The sequence below is a fragment of the Schistocerca gregaria genome, chromosome 9, assembly GCF_023897955.1.
Source record: "Schistocerca gregaria isolate iqSchGreg1 chromosome 9, iqSchGreg1.2, whole genome shotgun sequence".
Lineage (NCBI taxonomy): Eukaryota > Metazoa > Arthropoda > Insecta > Orthoptera > Acrididae > Schistocerca > Schistocerca gregaria.
In genome coordinates, this window is record NC_064928.1 from 180,513,641 (window position 1) to 180,529,542 (window position 15,902).

Sequence of the window (15,902 nt, forward strand, 5' to 3'; positions counted from 1 at the left end):
CTCAGAAGTCCTGAAGATGGACATTGTCTCTGGATATTGTATTACAGAAACAGTCCTTTTGACTGCTGAGAGATGTCACTAAACCCACCCAAAGATGTGAAAAACCATGCATGAGCAGCGCCTATTAGACGGAGGGGGTCCAACAGCCGATCAGTACCAGTCATTCCACCAGGAAGAAGATACATGGCTCGTGTTGTCCGTAGTTCAACCATGCCTAGATGGTCAATACCGCGGTTCGATCGCGTCCGCATTGTTACTATGTGCCAGGAACGGCTCTCAACAAGGGAAGTGTCCAGGCATCTCAGAGTGAACCAAAGCGATCTTGTTTGCACAGGGAGGAGCTACAGAGAGACAGGACCTGTCGATGACATGCCTCGCTCAGGCCGCCTAAGGGCTACTAGTGCAGTGGATGACCGCTACCTACGGGTTATGACTCGGAGGAACCCCGACAGCAACGCCATAGTGCTTTTCGTGCAGCCACATGACATTGTGTTACGACTCAACTGTGTGCAGTAGGCTGCATGAAGCGCAACTTCACTCCCAACTTCCATGATGAGTTCCATCTTTGCAACCACAACACCATGCACCACGCAGTGCCCAACAACATGCCGAATGGACCTCTCAAGATTGGCATCACGTTCTCTTCACTGATGAGTGTCGCATGTACCATCAAACAGACAATCGTCGGAGATGTGTTTGGAGGGCAACCCGGTAAGGCTGAACGCCAGCGAGTGCAGCAAGGTGGAGGTTCCCTCCTGTTTTGGGGTGGCATTATGTGGGGCCGACGTACGCCGCTGGAGGTGATGGAAGGCGCTGTAAGGGCTGCATGATACGTGAATGCCATCCTCCGACTGATAGTGCAACCATATTGACAGCATATTGGCGAGGCATTCGTCTTCATGGACGACAATTCGCTCCCCCATTGTGCACATCTTGTGAATGACTTCCTTCAGGATAACGACATCGCTCGACTAGAGTGGCCAGCATGCTCTCCAGACGTGACCCCTATTGAACATGCCTGGGACAGATTGAAAAGGGCTGTTTATGTATGACGTGACCAACCAACCAGGCTGAGGTATCTACGCCAAATCGCCGTTGAGTAGTGGGACAATCTGGACCAACAGTGCCTTGATGAACTTGTGGATAGTATGCCACGACGAATACAGACATGCATCAATGCAAGAAGACGTGTTACTGGGTATTAGAGGTACCAGTGTGTACAGCAATCTGGACCACCACTTCTGAAGATCTCGCTGTATGGTGGTACAACATGCAATGTGTGGTTTTCATGAGCAAAATGAGGGCGGAAATGATGTTTATGTTGATCTCTATTCCAAATTTCTGTACAGGTTCTGGAACTCTTGGAGCCGAGGTGATGCAAAACTCTTTTTGATGTGTGTATAATTAGTGCATACGCACCAATCCTGGACACAGAGGATGATAAAAAGAAGAGCTCTACAGCCAACTGGATCGACTCTTATCAACCAGCCTCGATGAGATGAAATTATTCCTTTAGGTGATTTCAATGCACGAGTTGGCAGAGACTATGTACTATGGAAAGGTGTCGTTGGTAAGAGGTTATAGGCGATGGCAACTTCAATGGAACCGTTTTTCTGACTAAATGCGCAGAACATGATGTCGTCATTACACACACTCTCTCTCGACAGAAAAATAAGCTTAAAATCATATGGCAACACCCAGATCAAAACAATAGCATCTCACAGATTATGTGAGTGTGCGGTCTAGTGATCAACGTGATGTGAGGATCACAAGAACTGTAGCTCGGTCTCATGACTGCTGGACAGATCATAGAATAGTCCGTTCAGTAATGGCTCTACAAGTGTCACTCAAACGGTGGAAGCAAAAGAAACTAGCAAAAAAGTTTGCTAAATATTGAATAGCTAAAAGAAAAAAATGGTTCAAATGGCTCTGAGCACCATGGGACTCAACTTCTGAGGTCATCAGTCTCCTAGAACTTAGAACTACTTAAACCTAACTAACCTAAGGACATCACACACATCCATGCCCGAGGCAGGATTCGAACCAGCGACCGTAGCGGTCTCGCGGTTCCAGACTGTAGCGCCTAGAACCACTCAGCCACCGCGGCTGGCAGCTAAAAGAATTTGCAGAACATTGTGAAGCAAAAGTTGTTGCTGAGTATCCCGACAATCATGAAGAACACTGGTCAGTACTGAAAACTTTCGTGCTTACAGTTTGCCAAGAATCAACTGGATTCATTGAAATAAAACCTCGAGACTGGGCTGACGAAAATGATGATAAACTTCAAAGCATGTTAGATAAAGGAAAGGCCTACAATCCTGGAAAAATGACCCAAAATCAGTCCACAAGAAACGAGCTTATCCCCATGCCAAAGTTGATTTTCAAAGGAAATCCAGAGCTCTCAAAAATCTGTGGTGGACTACAAAATCAACCGAAATGGAAAATTTAGCAGAAACCAACAGCTCCAGAGACTTCGTCACTGCCGCAGCAGCGATCTATGGCCCCTCCAGAAAAAGTCCTAAACCCCCTTAGGTCTACAGACGGTACACACCTTTTTAAAGATTCGGCATCTATCGGCTCTCCGTGGAAGAAGCACTTTGAAAACTTCTGAACAGAGATTCAGAGGTATAAGAGGACGTTTTTACAAAAATACCACAAAAACCCACTCAGTACCATATGAATGATGTTCCTGTCCTTCAAGAGGTTGAAGAAATATCCACCAGCTGAGGAATAACAAAGCTCATAGGCTGAATGAAATCTCGGCTGAACTTTTAAAAATGGCAGTACCGAATTAAGCAAAAACTTTCACATCCTTATTACCAAGATATGGGACACTGAGACAATACCTGCTGATCTGCGTGACACCACTATTATAACTATATTCAATAAGTGTGTTAAGACCCGTTGTGGAAACTACCGAGGAATATCACCACTCCCAACAGCTGGAAAGATCCTTGCTAGGAGTCTCTCCTACTGAATAATTCCTCTGGCTGCAAAAACCCTACCTGAAACGCAGGCCGGCATTACACCTAATCGAAGCACACTGGATATGATTTTCAGTGCAAGGTAAATGCAAGAAGAATATAGAGAACAGAACCAACCCCTGCACAAGGTACTCGTAGACCTTTTTAAAGGCTTTGACTCTGTTAATCGAGAAGCACTCTGAAAAAATGGATGTCCTGGAAAATTCATCAAAATACTTCAGCTGCTACATGGCAACATAAATGCCGCTGTCCTTGCCGGCAATGGGCCCAGAGAAACGTTTCAGGTTACACCACCAGTAAGCAGGGATGTGTTATTACACCTAGCCTATGCTCGATGTTTGTTGGAACCATACTTCACCTTGTTATGGAAAACCTACCCTTGGGTGTTGAAATAGCTTATAGGATTGATGGTAAACTGTTCAACCTCGGAAGACTCCGAGCTGAAAGCAAAGAACCACAACAGCTGTCATCGAACTTCAGTAAGCTGATGATAACATTATCTTGGCTAACACGGAGGAGGATCTACAAACTACCCAAATGCATGCAGTCTGGCAAACAAATCCATTGGTCTAGAGCTTAACACAGACAAAACACAAGCCCCAAATTCCACTGCAGCAGCTCCAGTTATCACAGTTGATGGAACACTTCTAGAGATAGTAGTTTTCCATATCCGGGAGGCCATCTTTCTGCAGAAACTGTGCAAGTACTAAGAGTGTTTGATAACCATGGTTTCAGTGTTCAAACTAAGCTTAAAGTCTAAAATTCTGTTATCTTGCCTACACTTATTTATGGATGTGAAATTTGGACCATATATAGGCATCACTTAAAGTCCTTAGAAAAATACCACCAGCGCTGCCTAAGGAGAATATTGAGACTAAAATGGCAGGATCGGCGAACAAACAGCAGCATTCTGGAAGAAACCAAAATGCTGTTGTTTGTTCGCCGATCCTGTCATTTTTCTTTCATATTCTCCTTGGGTGTACACCAACTTCGTTGGGCTCATCATATCATCTGCATCCCAAACTCCCGTCTCCCTAAGCAAATCATGTTCTTCCAATTGAATAATGGCCAACGCAATCAGGGAGGGCAAACATAACTATATAAAGATGTCCTCAAGACAAATACGACAAAATTCTGTGACTGTAGAATTGGACTATTTAGCCACCAAAGAATTCACAGATAGCACTACCAGAAAACATTTCATTCTTGTCAACGAGTAAATGCCTGTGATGATGAATACCGGCGATCGATCCGGCAGACGCCATATTTATATTCGAAACTTTAACTGTTTTGTATTATTACTTGCAGTATGCCATTTCATGGCAACAGCACATTGATAATGTATAACAAACACATTACCCTTATTATTAAATGTTAATAAATAGCGCCCAATGGAACAGGATTTCGAGAGATATCATGATAACAAAGACTTCAGACAAATTTCATGTAAATAGACTTAAGCTTGTGGGTCATGGAGACAAAAGACATAGTCTGTATCTCACAATGTGCTAAAATTTTTGTATTTTAGATCAGTTAACACATTCTGGGGCTTTGTTATGAATTAATACCACTATTTCCGCAATATTCACCGTTATTTGATGTTTCGGTTTGATTACAGAATGAAAAATGAAATAAATATTTGGCTGTTTGTTTCCGAATATGCGGCGATTTGAGAGAATGTTGTTAGACAGGAACCTAAGAGAACAGTTTAAAATGCTGTGAGTGACACGAGGAGCAATAACGTGCATCTTCTTCCTTCCGACAGATATATGGTTCTTTATTTCCGAATGTTTGGCGATTTCCTACACTCGTAGCAATAAAATTTACTTCTTCCTTCTGACAAATATCTGACTGTTTAATTCCCAAATATCGGTCGATTTCTGAGTGTGTGGTTTCTTCCTTCTGACAGAGGAGGTGGAGATGGAGACAATGAATGCAAAAATGCAAATGTAAACACGCCAGAGGCTCTGATAGAAGCAGAGAGGCTATTGAGTAGCATCAAACAGAGACGTCACATAACGATCGATAAACAGCTGACAGTATTTAACGCTGTCGCTTTGTTATGTAAACAAAATTTGGTGTAATGCTGCCGATGACATTATCAGATTTCATACTGTAGTGTGATACCTATACTGTCAGTAATTGTTTGAAATGTACCATACGTTCAGTTCTCCCTGGCTGTTTTCAACGCTCAAATGATAGAAAGGAGGATCCAAGCTAACAATTGCCTGCCGTCCTTGGACTACTGCGTCATGGCCGTGGTGTGCCGCATCGCCGCTTGGGGCGCGCTGATCGCAGCGGCGCGCTGTAGCATTAACACTGCCGACGAGATCCGGCTAGGGAGGCAGGCTCTGGAGTCATGGCGCCGCACGGCCGACATGAGCGACGTGGGCTGGTCGCCACACACCAAGGTGTTCGGCGGCTTCGTCACCCACGTCGGCCTCTATCCGTTTGCCGCATACATCTTCATCCTGAAGGAGATCACGACACTGTCGTGCACCGTCACGATCGTGGCACCCAAGTGGGTGCTGTCTGCAGCCCACTGCGTCAGGGGCATGCACTGGCAAGGTAAGCCAACACGTCGAGTGAGTCATACATCAACAACTTTACTCCTGACGGTGTGTAGTGCTCTGTATTTTTGGTGACACTAGCTGATGCACTCACCCCTGTTTGGTCGCAAATAACTCGTGGGAAGAATGGCCATCGATAAAGGTCCCTATTAGCTCTAATTTCCATAGTTTTCTCATTGTGTCACTTCATGACACCTAATCGAGGCACGCCAGGTATAATTTTCAGTGCAAGGTAAATGCAAGAAAAATGTGAAGAACAGAACCAACCCCTGCACAAGGTACTCATAGACATTTTTAAAGGCTTTGACTCTGTTAATCGAGAACCACTCTGGAAAATTCAGGCATCAAATGGATGTCCTGGAAAATACATCAAAATACTCCAGCTTCTACATGACAACACGAATGCTGCTGTCCTTGTCAGCAATGGACCTGGAGAAACATTTGAGGTTATGCCATCAGTAAGCAGGGATGTGTTATTACACATAGCCTATTCTCTATGTATGTGGGAATCATACTACACCTTGTTAAGGAAAACCTGTCGTTGAGTATTGAAATAGCTTATAGGACTGATGGTAAGCTATTCAACCTTAGCAGACTCCAAGCTAAAAGCAAAAGGACCACAACAGCTGTCATCAAACATCAGTAAGCTGATGATAACATCTTGGCAAATACAGAGGTGGATCTTCAACCTACCCCAAATGTATTCAATCTGTGTATTTTATTTTAATTTTTGCAAATATCTTCAATATTATTACTTATGTGCAATAGCAAAAAATCTAGAATATTAACTTGGTGATTCGCCAAATAGCTTTATTATCCAGTATATTGATTTAATTAATGAGAAACTGTATATGTAATTAATTTACCTTAAAACTATGCTCGTCACAAGTATCAATAATTGCTAACTTCGTTACCATTGTTCATATGTAAATATGTATCTTGTTACTGAGTTTCAGATAAAGTAAATCAAAAGTATGTATTAATAAATGAAGTATCTCTCCAGCTGATGTTGGAAATATGTTAACTTTCTGGGCACATTAAGTCTCAGAGTAATTAGCATTTCTAGTTAAAGCATTGTTATTGAAACAGAATGGTGTATTTTGGCAAACTAGACTATATACTTGAAATGACAGTCTAATTAGGAAAAGTGTTGATGATTTACTTGCCACATCAAAACTTTTGGGTCACTTCAGAGTTAGGCTACTGCATTCCATCAGTGATGTAGGGCATCTATCCTATGTAGTATGTGGCTACCTGTTTATATCAGCATAAATTATAATGAGTGATACTCTGAAAGGTATGTGCTAAGGTCTGATCAGGGTAGCTCCAGAAAATAGTCGGTAGTTGCCAACTGCAAGGTGGAACGAGTATAATATCTTTGATAGGAGGGTCTTTGATGTTTAAGAGAGCCAGGCACGCACAGTAAAAAACTGGGGAGTCGCAGGTAGATGCCTGGAGGAAGCAGACGTGTGCAGACAGCTTTAAGGTAGGAGTAGCAGCTAGGTGCGCGGAGGAAGCAGACTCGTGGTGACAGCGTTAAGGTAGGTTGCTGCCCCTGATCAAACTTTAGCACATAAATGAGAGAAGATATATAATCATTTCAAATTGGTTTTTGTTAGATAATGTTCAGAGTTAGGGTTTGTATGTCCAAGGTTTGACACAGTAAGCGTTTTGTAAAATATTTTTTTAAGACTGATTCGTGCTACGAAAATGTTTGAAATAGTAGGTTTTGTGTATGATTCAAAATTTTAACAATATGTGTATTTAGATGAACATTGTGTTTACATCTAACAGCCTGAATCCTAATCCACATCCTTTGCTTGTATTGAATATGAAAATGAGTAGTAAACTAAAATTACCCACCAATGAAAGAACCAAGTAAACATCAGGGGTAAAAGTTAATTTTCCAATACCATCTTAATGCCAGTGCACAAACAGCATTATTCTCTTAAACTTGATTGCTGAGTCAAATACATGTTGCATTTCTGGAAAAATGGAGGAGTGCAAGAAACAAGTTCACAGACACAGTCAGATGCAGGTTTGCTGAATAATTAATTTTTTGGTTAGATACTTTCAGCTCGATATGGCCATAAACTGTATCTTGTTCCACAACAGTTGGATCGAAAACCTGGTATAGACCACATTATTTAAAATAGCCTATTTTAGACAACCAGTTTTCAGCTACATTCGACAGAGGCGCAAAACTAGAGGCATATTCGCACAGGTAAATATGGCTGCACGTCACTCTCTCATAATTTCGATAGTAAACCTCCCCGTGATCCACAACACATCTCTTCTAACGTCTGCCACTGGCGTATGTTGAGCATCTCCATAACACTCTCACGCCGATTAAACGATCCAGTGACGAAACGCGCCACCCTTCTTTGGATCTTTTCTATTAACCCAACCTGGTAATGGGCGTAGATGGAGTAGTAATACTCAAGAATTCGTCGAACAAACGCCTTCTAAGCCACTTCTTTTGAGGATGAATTACAATTCCTTGAGATTATTCTTGTTAATCTCCATCTGGCAACAACTTTTCGTGCTGTTTGTTTGATGTGCTCATTCCACTTAATGTCGCTCTGCGGAGGTACTCCTAGGCATATCATGGATGTTACTGTGCCTGGCAATTTGCCATCAATAGCATAGTTGAAGCAGTAGTGGATTTCTTTTTCTACATATGCGCAGTATTTTTCGTTTATTTACATTCATGGTCAACTGCCAGTCATCAGACCTCAGCAAATCGTTACTCTCTTCTAGTGTTGCTGCTTTCTTTTAGGCAACTTCATCATCTGCAAACAGCCTTAAAGACCTTCCGAAACATTCAACTAGATCATTAACATACATTGTATACAGTAACGGTTCTGTCACATTCTTGGGGCCCTGTTGAAATTACTTTTACATCTATCGTTTTCGCTCCATTAAGAGCGACGTGTTGAGTTCTGACACCAAGGAAGTCTTGAATCAAGTCGCCAACCTGATACGATATCGCTAAGTTGGTATATTTTTAACTAAAGGACAATGTGGGACAGTATCACATTGTCCAAGGCTGTATTTGAAATTTGACAGGACATTCAGTACTGGAAAATACACAAAAACTTTGTGTGAAGTTAAAAAAAATTCATTTAGCTCGAAATAAAAGATGTTAATGCCGTCAGTGTTGCCAAGGTATTACTTATCCGAATCGAAGATGCGCATTGTCTTGGCATCTGAAACTGTAAGAACTAACTGAGATTCTGCCCCCACTGCCCACTTTCAGTTGAGACAAGTTTAATTTTTTGTTATGGTCGCATGTGGTATCACTCTAAAGATACCAACTGTTGTGTCGTTTACTTTGGGAGTCAGCATGGACACAAACAAGAAAGGAGGAAAGTTCTATGACTGGTGGCAAGAATCCAAATGATCTGTGCAAAACACTTGTACCCTAATGGAACACATTACTTCTAAAAACAAAAGCAACAAAACTTCTCTTTATAAAGTGGCTTCCTGTGCCTCCTACTTGCAAGTACTTTAGTCTCTTTTACTACTCACAGAAAAGATGCTAAGTATTGTCTTCTTGTTACTTGCTATTACTTATGGTCTCGAAATCTGCGACCGAACTGGCAGCCGGCGATGGGCGGCTGGTTATGTCAGCATTGATAAGGGGCGCCGATCTCTGTCTTCCTTGAGGTGTGGTGCTGCCCACTCTTTCTGTTAGCATGCGGGTCAGTGCCTCTTCGATGCCGTTTCACGGCATGGCGCTGCATTGGTCGGTGTGCAGTCAATGCTTTAGGACAGCACACCAACCGAGTCCAATGCCAGAATAATGCAGTTTCAAATGACGATCAAGTTTAATTTTCAGAATATTTCACTGAATCAAAATAGAAATCATAGACTGACGTGCAAACCTTGGTTTCATATATTGATGGCACCAAGCTGACATGGGGAGGCAATGTCTATGAAACATACGAAAACGAAAATCAGTACAAAACGGTCCAAATAGAAACAAAATGGAATGTGGTTGATGTAAATATCAAAACATAGCGTTTATTTCTTTGGCACTAATATTGTTCTTGCTAATCAACATTGTTTCATAACAGTGTGGATTTTGCGTTCTGTATTCACTGTCTGATCGTTCTACAATTCCAGAATCTATCATTCACTGGATTTCTGGATCGACAGTGTGTCGCGTTGTGAATGGAATACAGTAAGATATCCTGAAAAGTTCGCATTGCACTTCCTATTCACAAACTTATGGAATAACCAACCACCTGGCGCAGCTATTGAAGCCTCTCACGGGTCTTTGTCCTCACCATGTCAAAAATTCGACGGCGTTTGAGAAGATACTTCGAGGGACACATCTGGACAAAGGTGACATCCTGGTCAGGATTGATGTCACGTCCCTCTTCACGCAGGTATCTCTTCAGAACTCCTTCACTTTACCAAGCTGCTACTTCGACGAAGACACAGTGGAACTATTCCGCCACACACTCACTACCAACTACTTCCAATGTGGTGGTAAATTCTACCAACAGACAGACGGAGTTGCCACAGGTTCTCCTCTGGTGTCATGTTTTGCAAATCAGTAAATACTTGCGTGCAGAGAGGAACATTACATTAAAGATCTTATAATACAGTGCAATGAGTAGAAGAAAACTGACATTCAAATCATATGTCATAGTGCCTCATACTTAATAATGCTTTGAAACATAACTACAGTTACTTTTATTAATCAATTAACCACCCGTTCACACAGACAACTCAAGAGTAAGTTAGGCAAAGCTGCGCTACAGCTTTGGGGTCACTGAGGTGCAACAATCTGAAACAGAGAACAGTTGAAATGAAGTAGTCTGAATGGTGCCGATTTTTAACGATCACTACATGGGGGCCAGCTGCCAACTTATCCCGCCCTTATCACAACTAGTCTACTGGACGCTTGCAACATACCAATTTGTATATCTTACCAACTACGAGGGTCACTCCCAAAGAAATGTACACTATTTTTGTAAAAATACAGTTTTCATTCTGCTTGTGTGAAAGTTTTACAGTGTGTAGATACATCCTTCCCGCTTGTTTTCAAACTCAGTTCAACCTGTGCCCGTGAGTGGCGCTGTCACAGCATGTCTTCAAGATGGCTGCTACACTTGACATTCGTCAGAAGCAACGTGCTGTCAAAGAATGCCAGTGCTGTGAAAACGAGACAGTGGGAAACATCGACAAGAGGTTGACAAAACGTGTATGGAGATGCTGCTGTCGATCGCAGTACAGTTAGTCGGTGAGCAAGCAGGTTACGTGATGAAAGCGGGCATGGCAATATTGAGGATTGTCCTCGCAGTGGCAGGCCTCGTACTGCACACACTCCAGACAATGTGCAGGGAGTTCACGAATTAGTGACTGCTGACAGACGCCTCACAGTGAACGAATTGTCATGCTACGTTGGGATAGGGGAAGGAAGTGTTTGCAGAATAATAAAAGTATTGGCGTTAAAAAAGGTTTGTGCTGGGTGGGTTCCTAGGATGTTGACAGTGGCTCACAAAGAAATAAGAAAAACGGTATGCAGCGAACTTTTGGAACAGTACGAGAATGGTGGAGATGAATTTCTTGGAAGAATTGTGACAGGTTATGAAACATACCTCCATCATTTTTCACCAGAGACGAAGAGGCAATCAATGGGATGGTATCGTGCAAATTCACCCAACAAAAAAAAAAAAAAAAAAAAAAAAAAAATATATATATATATATATATATATATATATATATATATATATATATGTATATATATATATATAAAATAAAAAAATTCGAAACCACACCTTCTTCTGGAAAAAATTATGGCTACTGTGTTTTTCGATTCCGAAGGACTCTTGCTTGTGGACATCATGCCAAGTGGAACCAAGTGGAATCACCATAAATTCTGATGCATATGTCGCGACACTGAAGAAACTTCAAGTTCGACTGAGTTGTGTTTGACCACATCGGCAAAATCAGTATGTTTTGCTGTTGCGTGACAATGCATGGCCACATGTCAGCCAAAAACGGTAGAAGCGATCACAAAACTCGGATGGACAACACTGAAATACCCGCCTTACAGTCCTGACCTGGTTCCGTGTGACTATCATCTCTTTGGGAAACTGAAACACTCTCTTCATGAAACAAAGTTTTAAGCTGTTGACTCCCTTGTGCACGCTGCCAAACAGTGGCTCCAACAGGTTCATCCAGAATTTTACCATGTGGGTATACAGGCGCTGGATCCAAGATGGAGTAAGGTAGTTGAGAAGGATGGAAATTATGTGGAGAAATGAAAATATTGTTCCTAAGGATATATCTACACACTGTAAAACTTTCAAACATGTAGAATAAAAGATGGATTTAAAAATAATAATAGTGTGCATTTCTTTTGGAGTGACCCTCGTAATAATAAGATGCGGCCCAAGGTGTCGTCCCTCGGTGTTAATACTGGCCCTTGAGAAAAAAGCTTTGACGATCATTGGTGTAGTGTTTCGCCTGCTCTTGCTGTTCAGCACATTTACCTGCGACGGTAACGTATTCTTACAACATGACTCGTTTTCTGTAATTAGTTACAGTAAGACAACTGCCAAGACTACAGAAAGAGAACAAACATTTCAATGACTGGAAGGATAGTTCATAATGTTGTGGGAAAAAAAAAATAGATGGCAGAAGAAAGTTTAGAACATGGCTAGTCCACCTGCTGTGCAATCCAACACCATGACCATTTAACCACTCTGTTATACTGTCCATGGTTTCTATTTTGTTTTTCACAGTTCAGTACACCTTCCTGTTTTCACGCTTGATCCGTGTTCAGCATTTAACGGGCTGTCCATTGGACTGTCTTACCAACAAATCTGAGAGAAGTGGTATGGGAAGTTTCCCTTGTGAGTACAGGAATTAAATTGAATAACTCTTCACATACCGGTGTAGAAAAGTCGGTCATCATTAGACGAATAAAAAATAGTAATTGACTAAGATATGTTCCATCGGCACCCTGGTCCACACACAAGGAATAATATCGACAGTTTGCCACTAAATTGTTTAGTTCCTTGTTATGCTATGTTCCACATCAAGAACTCGATTTCTTTACTGCATTATGTGACAAAGTAACTGTTTAAAGTGCTCAGTAGCATCATGGTAATCAAATTGTAAGGGTGTAGGAGTATGATTTTGCTTTTTATTCTTGAATTGAGAACAACTGTGTGAGGTGAAATGACAAGTTTAATGTCGCACTATTTCTCACAAAATTACAGCTTTCACATTTTTCAACACGCCAAAATAAAACAGCACAACAGATAACGCATCTTGCCAAAATCAAAAAGTGAAATACGTTTCTTCACAACAGTGTTAAATATTAACTCTCTGAAAGCACATTAATCCTAAACACAAAATTATGAAAGTTTAATTGGAAATTTCTTTACATTAATCCTAAGCACAATAACATGAAAGTTTAATTGGAAGTTTCTTTACAAAATTGCTTCTACATATACGTTATCATGTTGGTCAGTACTACGAAAATCGTCTGATTCCAGTTCCAAGTTCGGTACTATTTAGGCTAACAATCAAATCTACAATGGATGGTTTGTGAAGTGACAAATTTGAGTGCAAGATTAGCCAAGGCTGCTCAAGTTTACAGTGGACACAAGCTGGTGAACCAACAAAGTTTACGCCTCTGCATATGGTATTTACCTTAAGTTGTGACGTGCTGCTGTCTGCAAGGCTGTTCTCTCCCAGTGAAATTCCTACAAAACTAATCTGGCCTTTACTGAAATTTCCAGCAGAAACTTTCCCTATGTTTCTCATTATGCGAGAAAACATGTACTCAGGCTCAGTCTTATTATGTGGCGATAGACACATGCATGGTTGGAGCAGCGTGCATATTATAGTGACCTCTCAGTTCTCGCAATAACAATTAACTAATTTGTCTGGTTCGTTTCTCCACAGTTGGAGCTAAATGTTGCTACAGCTAATTCCTTAGCTGCAGCCGCTGTGAACGCAGTGTTCACACAAATTTCTTCTCTGCGTCATAGGGAGCGTTAAGTTCTCCGTTCTGCACTTGACGCCAGGTCAGAGAAGAGTTCCCAAAAATTTCTCTTGTTCTACCCATGGCAGAACTACCTCCCTTCACTTGGGTTCTTTTTTCAAGTCACGGCTTTTTTCGACCAATAGGAGCGTTCCTCTTATTTGTAGAAACACCCTCTACCAATCGCAACGTCCCTTCTATCAAAATGCGTCGAAACTTCAGCATTTTTTTGTTTCCACCAATCGGACGTTTTGTGCCCATTCTAGATGCCTAAAGTACATTGACCTTTCCTTGTGTCACACTCGCTGGACGAAAATGCGTCACTCTTTTGTATGTATCCCGCTGGAATTCCAAAACATGGTTTTCTAAAGCTTCTTCTCTGCCCTTGAGCAGATGCCCCCGCTACAGGCGGTCCTCCGGCTTGAATCACCTGTTCCAGGGTCGCTGTCCTCCATCCTGCCAGCCCTTTAAGTGGTTTCCGGCGTAACTCCCACAGCACAGCTTCCTGTTGGAGCTGGCTTTTCAAAACTAAAAACGACTCGACTCGCGTTCCTTGTTCTACCTTCCGCTCAAAGACATGCGTTGTATAGAAATGGTGTGTTAATTACCGCAGATTGACTGTCATCCCTTTTTGCATTACATATTGATAGGCAAATGTTCTCATAAGTGTCGATTTACGTTAGGTGTCATCTTCACTTGCTCATTGCGATTTGTAAAGGTCTCATGTAAGGTGCAAATCTGACCATTTATCCTGCCACCTTACAAAATGGTTTTGCCATTTCTACTCCACATACTTTCACAACTACGCCATTGGTAAAGCATTTTTGAGCTACGTTGTTAAACGTACCACATACGACGCACTTGAGCTCTTTTCTTTAAGACTTAATCGTTCAGGCAACTCTTGTAGGTTCGGTATCTTTCTTTAACTTCATCGTTTGTCATGATAATAGCGTCCGTATGTTGCTCATGGAGCGAAGAAAGTTGTCGAGCAAGATTAAAACCTTTCTTTTGACTTGAACATTTTCAACATACTAAACTCTGGGTTTTGTTTGTCGGAATTGCATGCAAAGAAGTACTTAATCTCCCACTACTCATCGAAAGCACGGTTTTGAGTACTGTTTGGGTTCGATATTCCTGAGAACTGAAATGAAAGAATAGCCCCAGTAATAACCACAACCAAGTCCAGAGTAATGCCCGTTTTACACGATGAACGAACGAACATGGTTCGCAGGAGAGTTTTTGTAAAGTCTGGAAATTAGGAGACGAGGTACTGGCAGAAGTAAAGCTGTGAGGACGGGGCGTGAGTCGTTCTTGGATAGCTCAGTTGGCAGAGCACTTGCCCACGAAAAGCAAAGGTCCCGACTTCGAGTCTCGGTCCGGCACACAGTTTTAATCTAGCAGGAAGTTTCATTTTCGCAGAAGTTTTTAAATCTTCGGAAATTTCAAATACAATTAATGATACGCTAATGTGAAATCACGACTTTGGCACTGTTAAGTTAGTAGTACGCTGTGTTTACATTTGTCATTTAAATATGCTGGCGCAAGATCTTGTACAAGTTTGTAGTTCCGAGCCTAGTACGCTTGGAACGCTGCAGTTGACTGTAATCTTTCTGGCACAGTTTCGTTCATCGTCTGAAAAGGGCTTAAGGGACATTGTACATGAAATTCGTTGAAATCTGACATTTTCTGTTTTCTTCTCCATAATTTACTTTGGACTTTCCTGAACATTTTGGTACATAATAGATTAAAATCAGACAGTTGTGAGACCACCAAATAATAGTTTGACTGTTGTCGTGTGACTGTCAAATTTTGCAGCTACACATATACTGCGACATTTGAGCAGTGATATCTTGGGAACTACACAGTCTAGAAGGCTGTGAATTGCTTTGTTTTTTGCCTACTGCTACGTCTCAGAAGTTGGCATTACGAATAAGCAAATCAGTCCTTTGTTTCTGATACTAGTTTTCGTTGAAAGTAGTGGGATTATCGACTATTTTTGTAGTAAGCTAACTTCTATTGTTTTTTTATATGTAAATAAAATTATGGGAAGGCCTTTAGAGATAACTGTGACAATTTAGAGAAAACGAAAAAAGCTGTATGGAGCACTTTCTTTCTTCGAATATCAACCAATGAAAAGCCAGTCATGCTTTGTGTCCACTTCCACCAAACACTTGGTGTAAATATAGGCAAGCTGAATTTTCTGGCACCCTGCATGCATGTACACATAAATATTCCCTTCCCTTGGCAGTAAAGAAGACAATCAAACGTATTTACAGAGATTTGGCAAATGCTGAGCTACTAAAGAAATGTTTGGATGGGAAGACCCAGAATGTGAAT